Genomic DNA, 16,728 nt, shown 5'->3' with positions numbered 1-16,728 from the left:
GATAGGAGCTTGAAACCTCTACAGTAGGGTTCTCTGATACGCTGAATATGAGGGTGTGATTTTCATTAAGGTTCTATAACTTTTAGGGGGTCTTTCCCCCTTTTTTTGAAAATCAGCCAAATTTTCTAAGGCGCGTAACTTTTGATGGGTAGCTCTAAACTTGATGAAAGTTATATATTTGAAATCAGCATTGAAATCTGATTCTTTTGATATATCTATTGGTATCAAAAACCCGTTTTCTAGAGTTTCGGTTACCATTGAGCCGGGTCGCTCCTTACTTACAGTTCGTTACCACGAACTGTTTGATAATAGTTATTATGACAGGGTTGGATCTATGGGGAGGGCTAGAGCGAGAAAGCACCCCCCGAGTGGCAAAACGAGCCTAAATTTAACAATTTTGGGCAAAAATTATAATATTTGCAGTATGAATGGTGGTTTGGGGGGCGGCAAATTCTATATTTGCCCTCCCCCCCCTGTGAAAAAAAACCTGGCTACAGCTCTGTATTAAGAAAATTTGCTATTGAATAGTCTTCCGTCGGAACTTTTACTCTAAATTAAGGATATGACTGTCAAGTCATTTAAGCATGACTTCCACCTTTCGAAGGTTCCTCTGGGTGATAAATTAAAGGGACTTTTATTTGAGAAATTTCGAGCTGCTGATTTCTTTTGTCCTCAATTTTGTCCTGGTCCTGCTACTAACAATATTTTTTTTTAATCTTTGACTATTCAGCAGGAAGAAATTTTGTCTGAAGGGCTGAAATTTTGCTTTCCTTCATCGGTTCCATACTCCCAAATAATATCTAAGGTGAAACTGGTATTATAGCCTCTATTGATAAGATTGAAGCCCCACAGGAACTTAGAGCCGAGATTGTGAAACAATTTAATAGATTTAATAAGAAGTATATTGAGAATAAAAGGACCAAAATTTACATAAAACACTTACACAGTTGATAAAGGCAACCCAATTGTATTCGTGATACATAGCCATGGGCGCCCATAAGCTGAATTCCAGGGGGGGGGGCAAACCTCGTCTAATTCGCACTTTTAATGCTATATTATAGAAATCTCAGAACAAAAATATAAAAATAAGGCAGTATCATTCAGCCAGGGGGTGGCAGGTGCCCCCTGCCCCCCCCCTTATGGGCGCTCATGATGGCTAGAACTTTCAGCGCGCATTACCGAGAGCAAAAAACACCAAGGGAAACAAGTTTCAACGATTTTCTGACATGGGAGGTAATTGAGTCGTTAACCACCCCGACTTTGCTTGTTAGAACATGGCTATTTTTCCACGACCAATATGTTGCTGTGTCTTTTATTTGTATCATCCCATGGCTTTGTCTAACACCAAGATATTTTTATTTTATTAAATATTAATAAAAAAAAACACTTTCTAAAATAGAGACCTGAATGAGGATTGAGTTGCATAGGGTTCAGTTGAATTGTCTTGAGTTTAATGGGGGTGGTAGCATATGCCTCCATGGACAACAAAGGAACAATACCTCTAACCATTTCCAAGCAGTCAAATAACTTAATGACTTTTTGCTTATTAATGAGATTAATCAAAAAAAATTTTTACACGAAATAAGTTTTTCAAAAAAAAAGCAAAGAACTCCATTAAACTAAAAATAAACAAAAATAAAATCAAATAATCTACCAAGCATACAACTACCACAAATCAGTATCAATAAATAAATGATACCCAAAACAAACAGAAATTAAAATAAGTCATATTCAAAACGAGCAGAAATTAATCTGAGTAGGGTTCTAAATCAATGCTTTGTAAAAGCCAGAATATAATTGTAATTTACTGAAAAAAATTCAAATGAATTTATTTTAAAAATGTGCATTGTCAGTTAATATACATATGCTGATATCTATTCAGTAAAATCTTAATTTTTTTTGATTTCTTAAGGTTATAAAAGTAAAAACATTTAAAAGAATTTTGTGATGAGGTCAACTCAGCTACCCAAGCTCCTTCTCCATCCCAATCTATTCAAAGCCTCCCTTTTTACACCCTCCCAGGAAGTTCCAATTACCTTTAAATATTTCTTTATGACGTCCTCCCACCCCAGACGAGAACGACCTGCTTTCCTCACAACGTGCCCTAGCCATCTCAACCTTTCTTTCATTTCATCTCTCAACCTTCATCCGCACAATGTGCCCTAGCCATCTCAACCTTTCTTTCATTATAGCCCTAGAAAGCGGGATTGAACCACATTTTTCGTACAGCCTACTATTTGAAATACGGTCAGTCAGCCGGGTACCCTGAACAATCCGTAGGCAATTTCTCTAGAAAACATATAGCAAATCTTCATCTGCTTTTCGGAGCGCCAATGCTTCAGAGGCACATTTGACCACTGTCATCATTGTAGCTTCTAAGATTTTAATCTTGGTTTGCAACTTTTTTTAACTGTGAAAAAAACACCATGAGCCTTGGCTATTCCACATTTAACATATTCACTGCTCCCACCGTCTTTACTAATAACACTACCAAGGTAGGTGAAGCTGCCCACCTGATCAATCTTTTCGTTTCCCAATGTCGCCTTTTCATTTTCACTTATTCCTAGCCTTAGTGACTTAGTCTACTTAACCCATTTATGTTCAAACCTATTCTAGCACCCTAAACCCGCAAAACCTCTAAAAGTTCATTCATTTTGCTCACACTTTCATCTAGGATGCTTAAATCATCAGCATAATCTATAGAGAGTTTTTCCTCCCAATTTGTTTTGTGGTTTCCCATTGCCTTCTCTGTTCTCCTTAAGACCACGTCAATCAAAATGATCCATGTAAAAGGGGATAGAAAACAACCCTACTTAACTCCTGATTTAATGCAAAACTAGCTGCTAACCTCAATTCCTACCTTAACCGAAGCATTGCTATTCTCGTACATAGCAATAATCACTTTAATGTATTTGTCTGGTCTACTATACAAGGATAAGTAAGACCTTTGCTAAAGCTCTTCTATCAACAGAATTGAACGCTTGCTCATAATCTATTAAACTGAGGACCGAAGGTGTTTGACAACTCAGGCACTTCTCGATAATTAATCTGTGAGTGAAAATTTGGTCGACATATCCTCGTTACTAAATAATTTGCTACATACAGAGACCAAACTAATACCTCGATAATTACCACACTCAATCTTATCACCTTTCTTATACAGTGGCTTAATTAAGGTTTTCCTAAAATCGTTAGGTACTCCCCCTCTTTCAAAAATCCTATTCATAATCTTCAGTAACTTGTTTATAACCTCAGAGCCACCATATTTAAGAAACTCATTTACCACACAATCAGCACCTGGAGCCTTATTATTCTTTAATCATTTTAGTACAGTTGCTAATTCTTCCTTATAAAACAAATCTTCCTTCACATCCAAGGTATCACAAACTTTTTCATTTTTATTTTCTTGCAATTCTATCTTGGTTTAGCAAATTCTCAAAATGTTCTGCCCATCTCCCAATTATTTCATGCAGGCCATCTTCAGCGGAACATATTTTTGAACTTCTATTTCCCACAACATCAACAAGCATTTTATACCACACTTTCACTTATTCCACAGAAAATAGAGGTGTACTGCCATTACAGACGATTCTGCGGTTTGTGCCCTCTTAGCATACATTTGGCATCTTCTGAATTTTTCAGGTGACACAAAAACGAAACCAAAATTGCCGCCTGACGAAATATGATTGGAATTTGTCTATCTTCTATCTCAGTAGCAGGAAAGATGGAAAATTTCGGAGTGCACCGATCGATTCTTGTACAGATTTTTACTAAGGTTGTTCATATAATTAATTTTAAACAAAAACTGCAGATGTCTCTTTTTTGTTATTACATAAAAAATAATTTTACTATTACAATTTTTTTTAATTATTTTTATATATTAAAATTATTTTAAAATAATTATTTTTATTATTACAGCACCCTGCCATCCCATGCTTCTTGTTTAGTGAGTAACTTCAACAAAACGTGGAAGAAAGATTTTGTCCACACACAGTTTTAGCACTATCAAATGTTCAGCCTTTTTGAGGTGCACTCAGTCTCATGTCTTCTTTCAAGATTCCTTTAATTAATTCTTTTTTTGTATTTTTTCAGATTTGTGTCCTCGCCAAATACCACTCTCCTCCAAAAATAATGAGTCGTTGCATACATATCTTTCTCTCTGTTGATTTTTGAATAGCCTTATACTAATAGTGCCACGAAAGATCTTTTAGAGAGAGCGAATCGTGTTTACAAAGATTAAAAATGAGTGCCAGGGAAGTGAGGTTCGCTCGGTGAAAAGACAGTTTTTAATCTATTTCCCGAAACAGCTTTAATTTCATCTTACTATATTCGCCATAGAAAGTAAAACGATTAGGGGATTGGGCTTTTGGATGTTTGTTACATCGTTTATATCAAAAACTGACACGGTATACAAACTATTATTTCAATTTTTCTGCCGCAATGCGTAGCTTTTAATTCAAAGCAATTAAAAATCTGAGACTCGCTTCATGGCTATCAAACTGGAATATCTTTCTCTAAAAGCTCGGAATCAATTGATGTGTCAACAATTAGACATTTTGAAAATCCTCCTACTTATGCTCAAGACTTTCAACCTTCGTGGGTCTCTAATTTTAGTCTGCGAACGATTTACGCACAATATTAAGTGGACTGGGATAAAGAAACGAATTTTCCCAAATTCGTGGCATATTTAGATCGTTTTTTTGTACGCTGGAAAATGGTTGTATGTCAATTCTCAGAAAAAAAAAAATATAGAGTCAGATACATACATACAATTCCTGCTCGCTAAATAAGACACACAAATATGTATATAAGTATATAACATTTTTGTGCCATATCCTCCTTGCCATTATAGAATTGGGCGTGTTTCACAGATGACAAGCCTGGAATTGAATAAGAAATAGGTGCTCTAGAGGAATCTCAGAAGCTGGCAAGAAACATTGACTGAATCTAAATCTTAATAAAACAACCCGAATCAAGTTGCATTTATCAATCTGGCTTGGGGTCCACACTTTCTGTAAAAACTGCGGAGTTTGGACCCATACCACTTTCTACCAATAATCAAAATTTGGTGAACTAGGGAGAAAAACAGGACTTTTAAGAAAAAAAAATACCATCCTGGAACACAAATAGGTTTTCCAAAGGAACTTCAGAAGCTAGCATGAGACACTAATTCAATTTAAACCTAAATAAAACAAAGCGAATGAATAGCTATTTTATTTTAGAGTAAAACAAAATGAAATAAGTAGAAACACAGGGATGATACAGGGTTCACTAACATAGCACAACTTCCCAAAATAGGGATGACGTAACTGAAATTCAAAAAAGAAGGAAACAAAAAAAAATCCGACGACGTCCAAAGATTGTTTAAGGGAAGGTGGAAATACACAGCTCAACATGCATTTTATGGTCAATAAACAATCACAATCGAAATTATTTTTTATTACGTCCGTTTCCGTCCGTTTTCATGCTAGAAAAAATCTCTAGCTTTCCGCAAAGTTTTGGTCAAATCAGCACGGAATATTGGCAAGGCAAGGTTTTTAAATGAATAAAACCATGAGAATGGATTATCAAAAATATACGATTTTATAACTTTGGTTTAAGTCTAAGAAAACTAAGAAAAATGGTGTCGTTTGGGTCTCTATTGCTCAACAGCTTTCAGAAGATGGTAAGAACATAGGTAATGCTGTTGCAATAATTTGAAATCTTTGCCTTAAAACGCAGCGCTATTTTAGCCATAGTTCGAACAGAAACGGACGGATTTCCGCAATGTGTAAACGAACCATAAAGGTTGTTATGGCGTTCTGATAGGACGATAATAGAAAACGACTAACGATTATTTGGTAATCCTTTTTTGGGATGATTCTAAAATACAAAAAGGAAGTTTTTACAGCTTGTTTAAGCATTTTAGGAGAAATCAAAATTGTTTCCCGGGTGGCCCATGATCAACATAAGATAAATAATCTGAAAAATTCAGCTTCATTTAAGATGCAGATTCACCGCCACACAAAGTGCCTAATTTAATTCTATCGAGAATACAAATAAAGCTAGTACTCTCCCAATTTTATACTGAAAATATGGAATAAACAAAAAGAAAAAAATCACGAGAAAGGGCAGTGAGGGGGAGGTGGGGGGACAAGTATTCTTTTCAAAATCTAGGGGAAAATTTTGTAATTTTTTAAAATAAAAATGCTAGTTATTTTTTCATGGAAATACCCACAAAGATGCATTTCTCAAAATCTAGAGTGGCCAATGTCCTCTCCCCTCTATTGACACCAATGACATGTTTCTTCATCAAGCAAATATCAAGCAAAAGCTTTATTTTTCTAAAATTGAGTTTTCGATTTACTTTTGTTTATTCTACAGTATTCTATTCTGTAAATCAATTTTCTTATTGTTTATTATATTTTTTTCCCGGAAAATTTCAGCAAGTCGTCAATAAATAATATAAAATTATGTATTGTATAGGGTATAATGGGTAGTTCTTCTTTAAGGGTATCAATCTGTCGAGAGAAAAAGGAGACTGAACTTGCTTCAAAACTCGGTAGCATCCTTCTACAAGCATAAAAAAAAATACCTTTTTCCGATATATATAAAATTTTGTTTATTTCCTGAGAAGGCCATGCATATTTATTTAGTTTGTTTGCTTTTTTTTATTGATGGTTGGTACTAACTAGGGGTTGTAAAATATCAAGAGACAGCTTATCTTTAATAGGTTAACTTATATAATTTCCAAGACTACACAGCCTTTCCATGACGATAACAAAAGTTCAAGTAGGGATAAAATCCTTTAAATCGACAGTGAAAAATTTCACAAAAATACTAGATATTTCGGTCACATATGCAGCAACCGTCATCAGTAGTAAAAAACTGATGATACGACGACAGTTTTACTACTGATGAGGTTGATTTATTTAAGAGAGTCAGTTTATTTGGCTGCACAATAATAATTTGTATTCATTTTATGTTTCATTTGCTCTCTTTCCTACCATCAGAAGAACCTTGTTAAAGAGAATCTATACAAGGCAAATTATTTCTCTCAAATTAGTATTTTCTAAACCAAACATTCTTTCGTTCTTTACCTTTTTAGATGTTTGCCGTTTCAAACTGACATTAGAGACTCTGAATTAAATTTTCTATTCCCTAAAAAAAGGCCTGGGTGTAATTCTTATGACTTATCACCCAGCAAATCTCAATAAAAACGAAAGAATATAATTTTTTTTCGCAGGATTGATATATATGTAGGAGTGTTTCAAAATACAAATATTTTTATATTTATCGATACTGTTTGTTAATATCTTTTTTATTGTACTGTTATATTATCAATTTTTTCGAGCTATTATTTATAAGTAATTATTAGAAATATATTATGATAAATATCTGGTGGTCTTTGCCGGCGACATGAAAAAAAAGAGTAAAACAGATTTTAAAGAAAACTTAATTCAGAAATTAGTGTAACTTATGGTAATTCCGTCCTAAGCTAGTGCTTATCTATAAAGGATTGCTCAATTAAACAGCGCATTGACGGTAATTCCGTCCTAAGCTAGTGCGTATCTATAAAGGATTGCTCAATTAAACAGGGCATTGACGGTAATTCCGTCCTAAACTGGTGATTATTTATAAAGGATTGTTCAATTAAACAACGCATTGACGGTAATTCCGTCCTAAACTGGTGACTATTTATAAAGGATTGTTCAATTAAACAGCGCATTGACGGTAATTCCGTCCTAAACTGGTGATTATTTATAAAGGATTGTTCAATTATTATGAGGTTGATTTATTTAAGAGTCAGTTTATTTGGCTGCACAATAATAATTTGTATTCCTTTTATGTTTCATTTGCTCTCTTTCCTACCATCAGAAGAACCTTGTTAAAGAGAATCTATACAAGGCAAGTTATTTCTCTCAAATTAGTATTTTCTAAACAAAACATTCTTTCGTTGTTTACCGTTTTAGATGTTTGCCGTTTCAAACTGACATTAGAGACTCTGAATTAAATTTTCTATTCCCTAAAAAAAGGCCTGGGTGTAATTCTTATGACTTATCACCCAGCAAATCTCAATACAAACGAAAGAATATAATTTTTTTTCGCAGGATTAATATATTTGTAGGAGTGTTTCAAAATACAAATATTTTATATTTATGGATAATGTTTGTTAATGTATCTTTTTTATTGTACTGTTATATTATCAATTTTTTCGAGCTATTATTTATAAGTAATTATTAGAAATATATTATGATAAATATCTGGTGGTCTTTGCCGGCGACATGGAAAAAAAGAGAATAAAACAGATTTTAAAGAAAACTTAATTCAGAAATTAGTGTAACTTATGGTAATTCCGTCCTAAGCTAGTGCTTATCTATAAAGGATTGCTCAATTAAACAGCGCATTGACGGTAATTCCGTCCTAAACTGGTGATTATTTATAAAGGATTGTTCAATTAAACAGCGCATTGACGGTAATTCCGTCCTAAACTGGTGATTACTTATAAAGGATTGTTCAATTAAACAGCGCATTGACGGTAATTCCGTCCTAAACTTGTGATTATATATAAAGGATTGTTCAATTAAACAGCGCATTGACGGTAATTCCGTCCTAAACTGGTGATTACTTATAAAGGATTGTTCAATTAAACAGCGCATTGACGGTAATTCCGTCCTAAACTGGTGATTATTTATAAAGGATTGTTCAATTAAACACTGCATTGGCAATATTTCAAAAATGGCTAAGGGATAAAAATTGTGCCACTTTAGTGGAGTTTAAGGTTGTAGTCGGCGGTGGAGGGGGGGGGGACGTGCCCTCCCATAGATTTTGTAAATACCTTTTTTGTACACTCATTGAAAATCTTTTTTTCTGGTATCCTCATTGAAAAAACAGAAAAATTGTCCTCTCCCCTATTTTCGTGAAGTCCCTTATATGTTGCTTATAGTACTGACAGGAATGTATACCGTTCCCTCATTCCTTTTTCCTTACTTGCTATAGGAGTTTTATTAAATATTTAATTAAATTAAAAATTAATTAGATATTAAAAATGTATTGTCCTAGAAGCAAATTTTACGCCACTGAAAATACAAGTCGAGTCAACCAAACTAACACGTTGAACTCTCATCAGGTGACTTATAGGCGGAAATATTTACCAAAAAACTTTCGAATCGAACAGTTAACGAACAAATTAACATATTTAAAGGTCGTTCAAAATTATTTCGCATAAAACGAATTCATAATCCTCATAGAAATCACATTGTAATTAACCAAGAAACTGAGATGTATCTTAAGTGAGCAGAATAGATAGCAGCTTAGCAACTAAACAGTCATTTAGTCATAGATAGCCAACAACTAAAAGTAAAATATAGAGAGAAAAATGAATAATGCTTAAGAGCAAAGAAAGAACAAAATTAGTGAAGAAAAGATCTAAAGACATTGCAAAAGGCAAGAAAAGACGAATTTAAAATGTATTTCTAGGACCCATGAAAAATAACAAAGGAAAAACAATTAACTGTAAATGTTTCAAATGTTGATTACTGCAAAAGTAATCAAATACAAGAAAGGAAATAAAAAGGACTTTTTTAGAGTTTCGCTTCTCACACAGAGTTAGAAAATTCAATTTGACCATCACATGGAATTTGTTCCTCAAAATACTTCACAGTCTACAAGACTTCCAATAATTAATGTTCAGTGTAGTTGTGCTATCTGTAAAGCTGACTTCATAGTCAGAGACACTCAGACATTAATTGGGCTGTAATTTTAAATTTGGTAATGGCAGTAATGAAAGAAAGAAGTTAGAAAATAGAAAGACATGTTTTCTTTTTTTGAACACATGTATTCAACAACTCATCTTTAGAAGAAGAAGGGTTACATTTTGACCCATGAAAAATAACAAAAAAGAAAGAAATAACTGCAAATGTTTAACCAGTACGAGACAAAGCATTTTTTACGAGAAAGAAGTTATAAAATAAAAAGTAGAACAAAAACAAGAAGAGAGGTGACACTCAAGGTTTGACCACCTCCCCCTCAAAAAAAAAATTCGACTCGTAAAAACATGACGATTATAAATTCCTAGATTTTTTATGCGCTTTTTTTGTGTAACCCCCTCCCCCCGAAAAAAAATACTTTCGTAAAACTCCCTCCGAAAAAAAGATCCTGGATAAGGCCTTGGTGACACTACTTTAATTTCAGTGACAGGATTCAGTTACTTTGAATGAAATAGCTCAAATTTTATATATTGTTAAAAGCCAGTGTTGGAACCCTTGGTCCCAGTTTTGTCAGATAAATGTCCCTCCCAGATTCATTTCTTTGGGCCCCTTCATTATTTTCCTTCTTTAAGTAATAAATATTAATTTTCCTATTATTTTCTTTGACGCCATTTTGGGTCCTTTTAACTGCGTACGTGCTTAAGTGACCACGAGGGAAAAAAGTGCGCAGTTAGGGAGGTTGGCCAGTATGTTAGGAGCCCTGGGATTGGCTGGAAAGACTCATTTACCACCCCTAGTAACCCCACCGCGTGCTGCGGTTAGCGGGCGGGGAAAATTTCCATTTTTTAGTTAGTTCTTTTTATACAGCGTGAGTGTTAATACAGTAAGCCTTTGCTATGTACTCTTATAACTTTTCAGCTTAGGGCGAATCTAAAAGAGTTAATTAGAAATCTTATCGGTAAACTTTGGCTTTAAATGTGGCCATAGACCATCCGATCACGTTAGTATAAAGGAACCGTTGGAGTAATTACAGAAATCCTACTAATTTGGGGCCAAAGAGGGATCGTCCCCCTCCAGTAAGTGGCATAGCAATTCTTTGCGCCATTTTTGCCTTTAAAAGTGGTGACCCCGCACAAAGAACCTCCAATAAGTGGTGCCAGCGAGTTAAGGTCCTATCAGTAAACCTGATAATTAAAGGAATTCCGCGCTTTCGAAGAGACAGGGTAATTTAGCCTACAAAAGTAGCCTATTGTGGTTACAGAGGCTATATATAAAAAATCGCAAAGAGAAATTTTTATCTGAGCTGTGCTTAGTCGGATAATAATAAGTAATTGGAAAATTCATGAATCAATATATCACGCAACTAATTAGTATTCAAAAATATAAGGCGAAAATTGCTACGTGTCAAGACAATTTTTCGCGAGAGACCGGAAGTTAACTGGACAAAAGAATTTTCATTTAGACTGAAGAGGTAATTTGAAGTTAACGGAATTTTGAAATTATGTCGGACAGAGATGAGATTAACTCTAGACCGAAAAGGGCGAGTGAAGCCCATAGAAAAATTAGGAAAATAGAAAGAAAGGCTAATATTGAGGCCTTTGAGAGAGAGCACCAAGAATATGAGGGGAAAATACAGGCTGAGAAAGATGAAATTAGAAAGAATAGAAAAGAGGACGAAAGTGCTAGAGTAGCCTATAAAGAAAGAGACATGAAAGAAAAGAAACGTAGAAGTGGAGAAGAAAAGGCCCAGTTGGAGGCTTTTGAGAGAGATCAACCGAAAAATTTCTGGCTTCCAGATGTATGGAGACCAACTAACCTTAAAAAGGCTAGCTATAGATTAAATAGTCGTTCTAAGATACTTAGCAACCAAGAGTTTCTAAAAAGAATCTTGTCTAAAGACATTAATCATAGCATTACGGAGCTTTGGTTAAGAGTAGCAGAACTCAACGGAACAAGCAAGGCAGAAGATAATGCTTTCAAAATCCTTACGGAGGCTGATAAAAAGAGCTTAGAAATATATGAAGAAATTGTTAAGGAAAACGAAAGGAAGCGAATATACAACTTAGCACTGTTGTATATTCGAATGTACAAAACAGCACTTAGAGAAAATTTTCAACCCTACGAAGAGTTAAGTAAGAGGGTTGACAAATTTCAGATGGAAATTATTGGTTGGGTTCTTCTATTAATTAAGAAAAACTCTAGACCACAAAAAGTATATACCTCTACTTTACATAAAATAGTAGAAGAGAAAAAAGAGGAGGAAGATAGGAAACAAAGAGAGAAAGATAGACAAGAAAGAATAGATCAAATTGAAAAAGATAGGCAAGCCAATTAAATACTTCATCAGGCCCGTATGGACAAAATTGAAGAAGATAGACGAGAAAGAGAGAAAGATAGACAAGAAAGAGAGAAAGAGAGGGTAGACAGAGAACGAAAGCAAGAGGCCGAAAGAAAAGCCAGAGAGCAAAAAGAGGAGGAAGATAGGAAACAAAGAGAGAAAAAGAAAAAAGAACAAGAGGCAGACAGCTAGTCCCGTAGGGAAGCCGATAAAAAATATTACCAGGATGTTGCAAAAACATTTGACAGACTAATGAAAACTCATTGGGGAAATTCGTACAGTCATAATCTAACACAACTAACTTGTAGGCAAGTGTCGGATAGCCTTAAAAATTTGTCTAAGGATCAAACTCGAGAAAAAGAACATTACAAAACATTAAGCAATTTTACGGGAAAACATGATACTTTGTTGACTGCAGGGGAAGGTGGACCGGCCCATAAAACAAATGGGGTAGCTGTGCCACCCTATCGGAAAAACGAAATACATGATACGCGTGTTCAAAATGTTGATAATCCACAAAGGGGTGCGGAAATAAATAGACAAGATAATATTGAAAATAAGACGCGCGAAATTGATTTTTCAGGAAAATTTGCAAATAATAGAAAACTTGAGAACATTTTTAATAAATATGAGACGCGAACAAATTCAGGCCAAAATGAAACACCGATTGTACCAGAGAAAAAGGAGACAAAATTTATTGTACGCGCTTTTCCTCGGAAAATTCGAGAAATTTTTGTAGAATATGAAAAACCAAATGTCGGAGTTCAATTCCCATTTGATAACGAAATATTTGTTTCTGCGGTAAAAATAAAGAAGACTAAAAGAGAGAAAAGAGATATTAAACGGAGCTACAATGAAATTATTCAGTCAAAGATAGTGGACACTGGAGTCCAAATTAGATATAACGGTAATTTATTATTTTGCGCGAATGACAGAATTGAGAAAAGTAGAGACGAAAAGAGGAATGCAAAAAAGAGACAAAATTTGGAGATTCAGCCTGCAGTGGCGAAAAATAAAAAATTATCTGGGCTGTGCCTAGCTAAAATAAATAATAAGGAGAAAAATAAAAAAATGTTGGATGGGCTTTGCCTTGAAAACAAAAATAATAAGGGGGAAAAAGAGGTCAAAGACCCATGGGGAATAATAGAAGATGGTTACAAAAGAGAGATGAAGGACCTGCAACGGGTTGGGGGAAAGTTGGGAGATATTGAATGTCGAGTCGGATTGGAAAAATTTGGAAACGAATCTGAAATTAGTATTATCAATTCAAAAGATATGTCGATCCTTTATGAGGGGGAGGAATTCCGTGGGAAAGATCCTCTGTGGGAAGTCGCAAGAGATAGACATTTTCCTCAATGCATAACTGGCAGACAATTTGTGATCCTTTTATCGAGGTCTTGCTTTTCTGATCAGAAGACCATGGGGGATACTCTCTCCCAGTCACTTCATATTTCACCCAAACCGTTGTCCAGCAACCCTATTCATAGCTGTTATTCTTCATGGGAACCGACAATTATTTTCGGCAAATTGTATTCAGTGGGAGATGTATCCAAATTTTATTTTCAATTAGCATTAACGTATATTCTTCAGTTAATCCCAGGGGAGGGAAACCAGAAAAAAGCGATTCATGGTTCGCTCAGATTTTTACTCCATTTTCCTAAACCCTTATCGTTTTCACAGGCCTGTGTATTTTCGGCCTTAGACTATTTGAAATTATGCCAAGGGGCAATTTATTTTTTATCGAGATTTGGGGTTGTTTCCACAGATGGAAATTAAGAGGCTAGTGCAGCCAATTTTTCACGATGGCTGGCATCATCGAAAGCGCCAGAAAATGATTCTCTGCTCCTCTCAAATGTAAATTCGTGAGAGCGAGAAAATTTGTTGTTTTTGATTTGTGCTGTGCACAATGAATTCCTACGAATCTTGGGGACTTGGATTTTCAAAACCAAATGCGCATGTTAGACGATCTAGACCATGGTGGTCCTACAATGGACACGTGTTGAGGACGACCGATCCAGAGCCAAGCAGAGGAAGCAGAGCCATTGGTAGAAGAGAAGATACAAGTCTAATGATTTTGAGTTTAGTGTTATGATATTGTGTTTGAATTTCCAGCCAATCCAACGGGGATTTGGGCCATTTATCTTAGGGGGAGGTGTTGGAACCCTTGGTCCCAGTTTTTCAGATAAATGTCCCTCCAAGATTCATTTCTTTGGGCCCTTTAATTATTTTCCTTCTTTAAGTAATAAATATTAATTTTCCTATTATTTTCTTTGACGCCATTTTGGGTCCTTTTAACTGCGTACGTGCTTAAGTGACCACGAGGGAAAAAACTGCGCAGTTAGGGAGATTGGCCAGTATGTTAGGAGCCCTGGGATTGGCTGGAAAGACTCATTTACCACCCCTAGTAACCCCACCGCGTGCTGCGGTTAGCGGGCGGGGAGAATTTGTCCGTTTTTTAGTTAGTTCATTTTATACTCGTGACTGTGAATATAGTAAGCCTTTTTCTATGTACTCTTTTTAACTTTTCAGCTTAGGGCGAATCTAAAAGAGTTAATTAGAAATCTTATCGGTAAACTTTGGCTTTAAATGTGGCCATAGACCATCCGATCACGTTAGTATAAAGGAACCGTTGGAGTAACCGCGGAAAATCCTACTAATTTGGGGCCAAAGAGGGATCGTCCCCCTCCAGTAAGTGGCATAGCAATTCTTTGCGCCATTTTTGCCTTTAAAAGTGGTGACCCCGCACCATACACTCCAATAGCCAGTATTCGTTTTTTTTTGGAGCAGTGATTATTACTTGAATGGTTTTATTTGCGATTCATTCCCTATTAGTTTTCGGGTTTTTAGCTTTTCTTCTTTTTTCCCTTTTTACAATTTACAAATGTCCAATTGGGACATTGACATTGAGCCGTCCTAGCCAAGTAGTCAGCGCACTAGAATTGGAATCCTTTATTCAAAGGGCGGGGTTCGATTCCTGTCGTCACCGGTTATTTGGTTTGGAACGGGGGTCAGTGTTGTGACTCTGAGAGCTCAATAAGAGTCGACCCAGCTCTAAATGGGTACCAGAAGAAATCTGGGGAAAGTAAATAGGAAGGGTGTGCGAAAGCACAGGATGGCTGGCCCCCAGCCCCCCTTGCGCCTCCTGGCTGAAGGGTCATGAAACATAGATCAGCACTGCCGGTAAGAGCTGTACTAGTTCAATGCTGTATTACTTTCCTACTTTATTTAAGTAGGACATTGATAGACTGAGAAGCGATTTGTTTAGTTTTTTTTACACTACAAATATGTTGTACTTATCAAGGAACCGTTGTAGATATATAATAATAACAATAATGACAAAAAGACAGAGAAAAATGGCGTTAAAAAATAAATTACAGGAGACTTGGAACTCGAACGAAAATAGAATCGAATCGTTTTATGCTTCAAAGACAAAAGAAAATAGTTATAAATGTTAAAAACAACATAAGATGTAACACTAGCTATAGAATCCTTACGAAAATATAACACAAAATAAACCAAATAGAGAAAAAAGGAATTATTTTTAATTTGTGTGATATTATAAATAGTTGTAAATATAGAGAAACCAAACCAGTCAAAGAAAGATAAACTGCAAGGGAGAGATACCGAGGAACCGTTGTATACATATGATGACAAAAAATAAGCCAAGCAATGCCTCAACCACGGCCGGGCGCCATGGGCAAAATAGCCGTATAGTGCTTTTAAAAGTAGATATATTTTTAGTATGAACAAATTGATGATTCACTGATAAAATTCAAAAGAAATAAAGTATTTAAAAGAAATTATAGGAGAATTTGAATTCGTAGGGAACAAAATCAAAACTGAATCGTTTAAATTTCAACGGCCGAAATATTAATAAATGGTTGAAATAACGTTAAATGCGAACTAGTTATGAAACCCTTACAGATATAAAAAAAAGGATAGAAAAAACGAACATAAAAGGAACTGCTTTGCATTTCTGTGGTACAATACATATTTGTATGTACATACATATACATACATATTTGTATATATATTTTTATTTTAGGGAGACTTAAAACCAAACTAGTCAAATAAAATTACAGTGCACATACACCGGAATAAGTGCAAAAATGTTTTGAGTAATATTTATAATCAATTCCATCGCCTACAGTGGTATTTTTTTATAATTTTTTTTTGTTTTATATTTTTAAGAGCTGAAACCAGCCAAAAGAAAAATATTGCGAAAAGGCCTGAAAACGTTTATACGACGCAAAGGCAACATGCACTTTTCAGTTCAGACACGTAAAACTTATTGTGCTTTCTCTAGGTATTAAAGGAGACAGAATATCGAATAAAGCGCGAAACACATTCGCAGAACGTGAAACGTTACTGCTATTTAAAAAACGGTGGAAATACCCATATTTTCGCAAAACACTAAAATATTGGTGGATTTCAAATAAAACTTGATAATGTGTAACTGTTACTAACAAATGTCCAAATACAAATCTTCAACAACCCAGTCTGTTGCACACAATTCTCTATTCACCTGCAAAAGAAAAAATAGAAACGGCTATTGTATTGTATATTTTAAATTATTGTAAATCGGAACGACTATTTCTACTGTATGCCCAAAAATTAAATTTAACTATGTCAAAAGCACCTATGTGCAAAAATAAACTGGGACTTACTTTACAGATGCTGTCACATAAAGGTAATTTTGGG

General features: G+C 35.0%; 1 protein-coding gene across 1 annotated transcript in view; it reads right to left on the bottom strand.

The window, feature by feature from the left end:
- Positions 1 to 16,427: 16,427 nt before the first annotated feature.
- The window catches only part of Paip1 (Poly(A) binding protein interacting protein 1), a 73,058-nt gene continuing 72,757 nt past the window's right edge, over positions 16,428 to 16,728 (bottom strand). The window contains exon 10 of the mRNA XM_089097048.1: positions 16,428 to 16,552. The gene's annotated coding sequence lies outside the window, so the exon portion shown is untranslated. The remainder of the gene's footprint in view (positions 16,553 to 16,728) is intronic.

The sequence above is a fragment of the Artemia sp. Qi Xiang Cuo genome, chromosome 11, assembly GCF_049724085.1.
Source record: "Artemia sp. Qi Xiang Cuo chromosome 11, ASM4972408v1, whole genome shotgun sequence".
Lineage (NCBI taxonomy): Eukaryota > Metazoa > Arthropoda > Branchiopoda > Anostraca > Artemiidae > Artemia > Artemia sp. Qi Xiang Cuo.
This window is presented reverse-complemented; position numbering and strand designations above follow the sequence as displayed.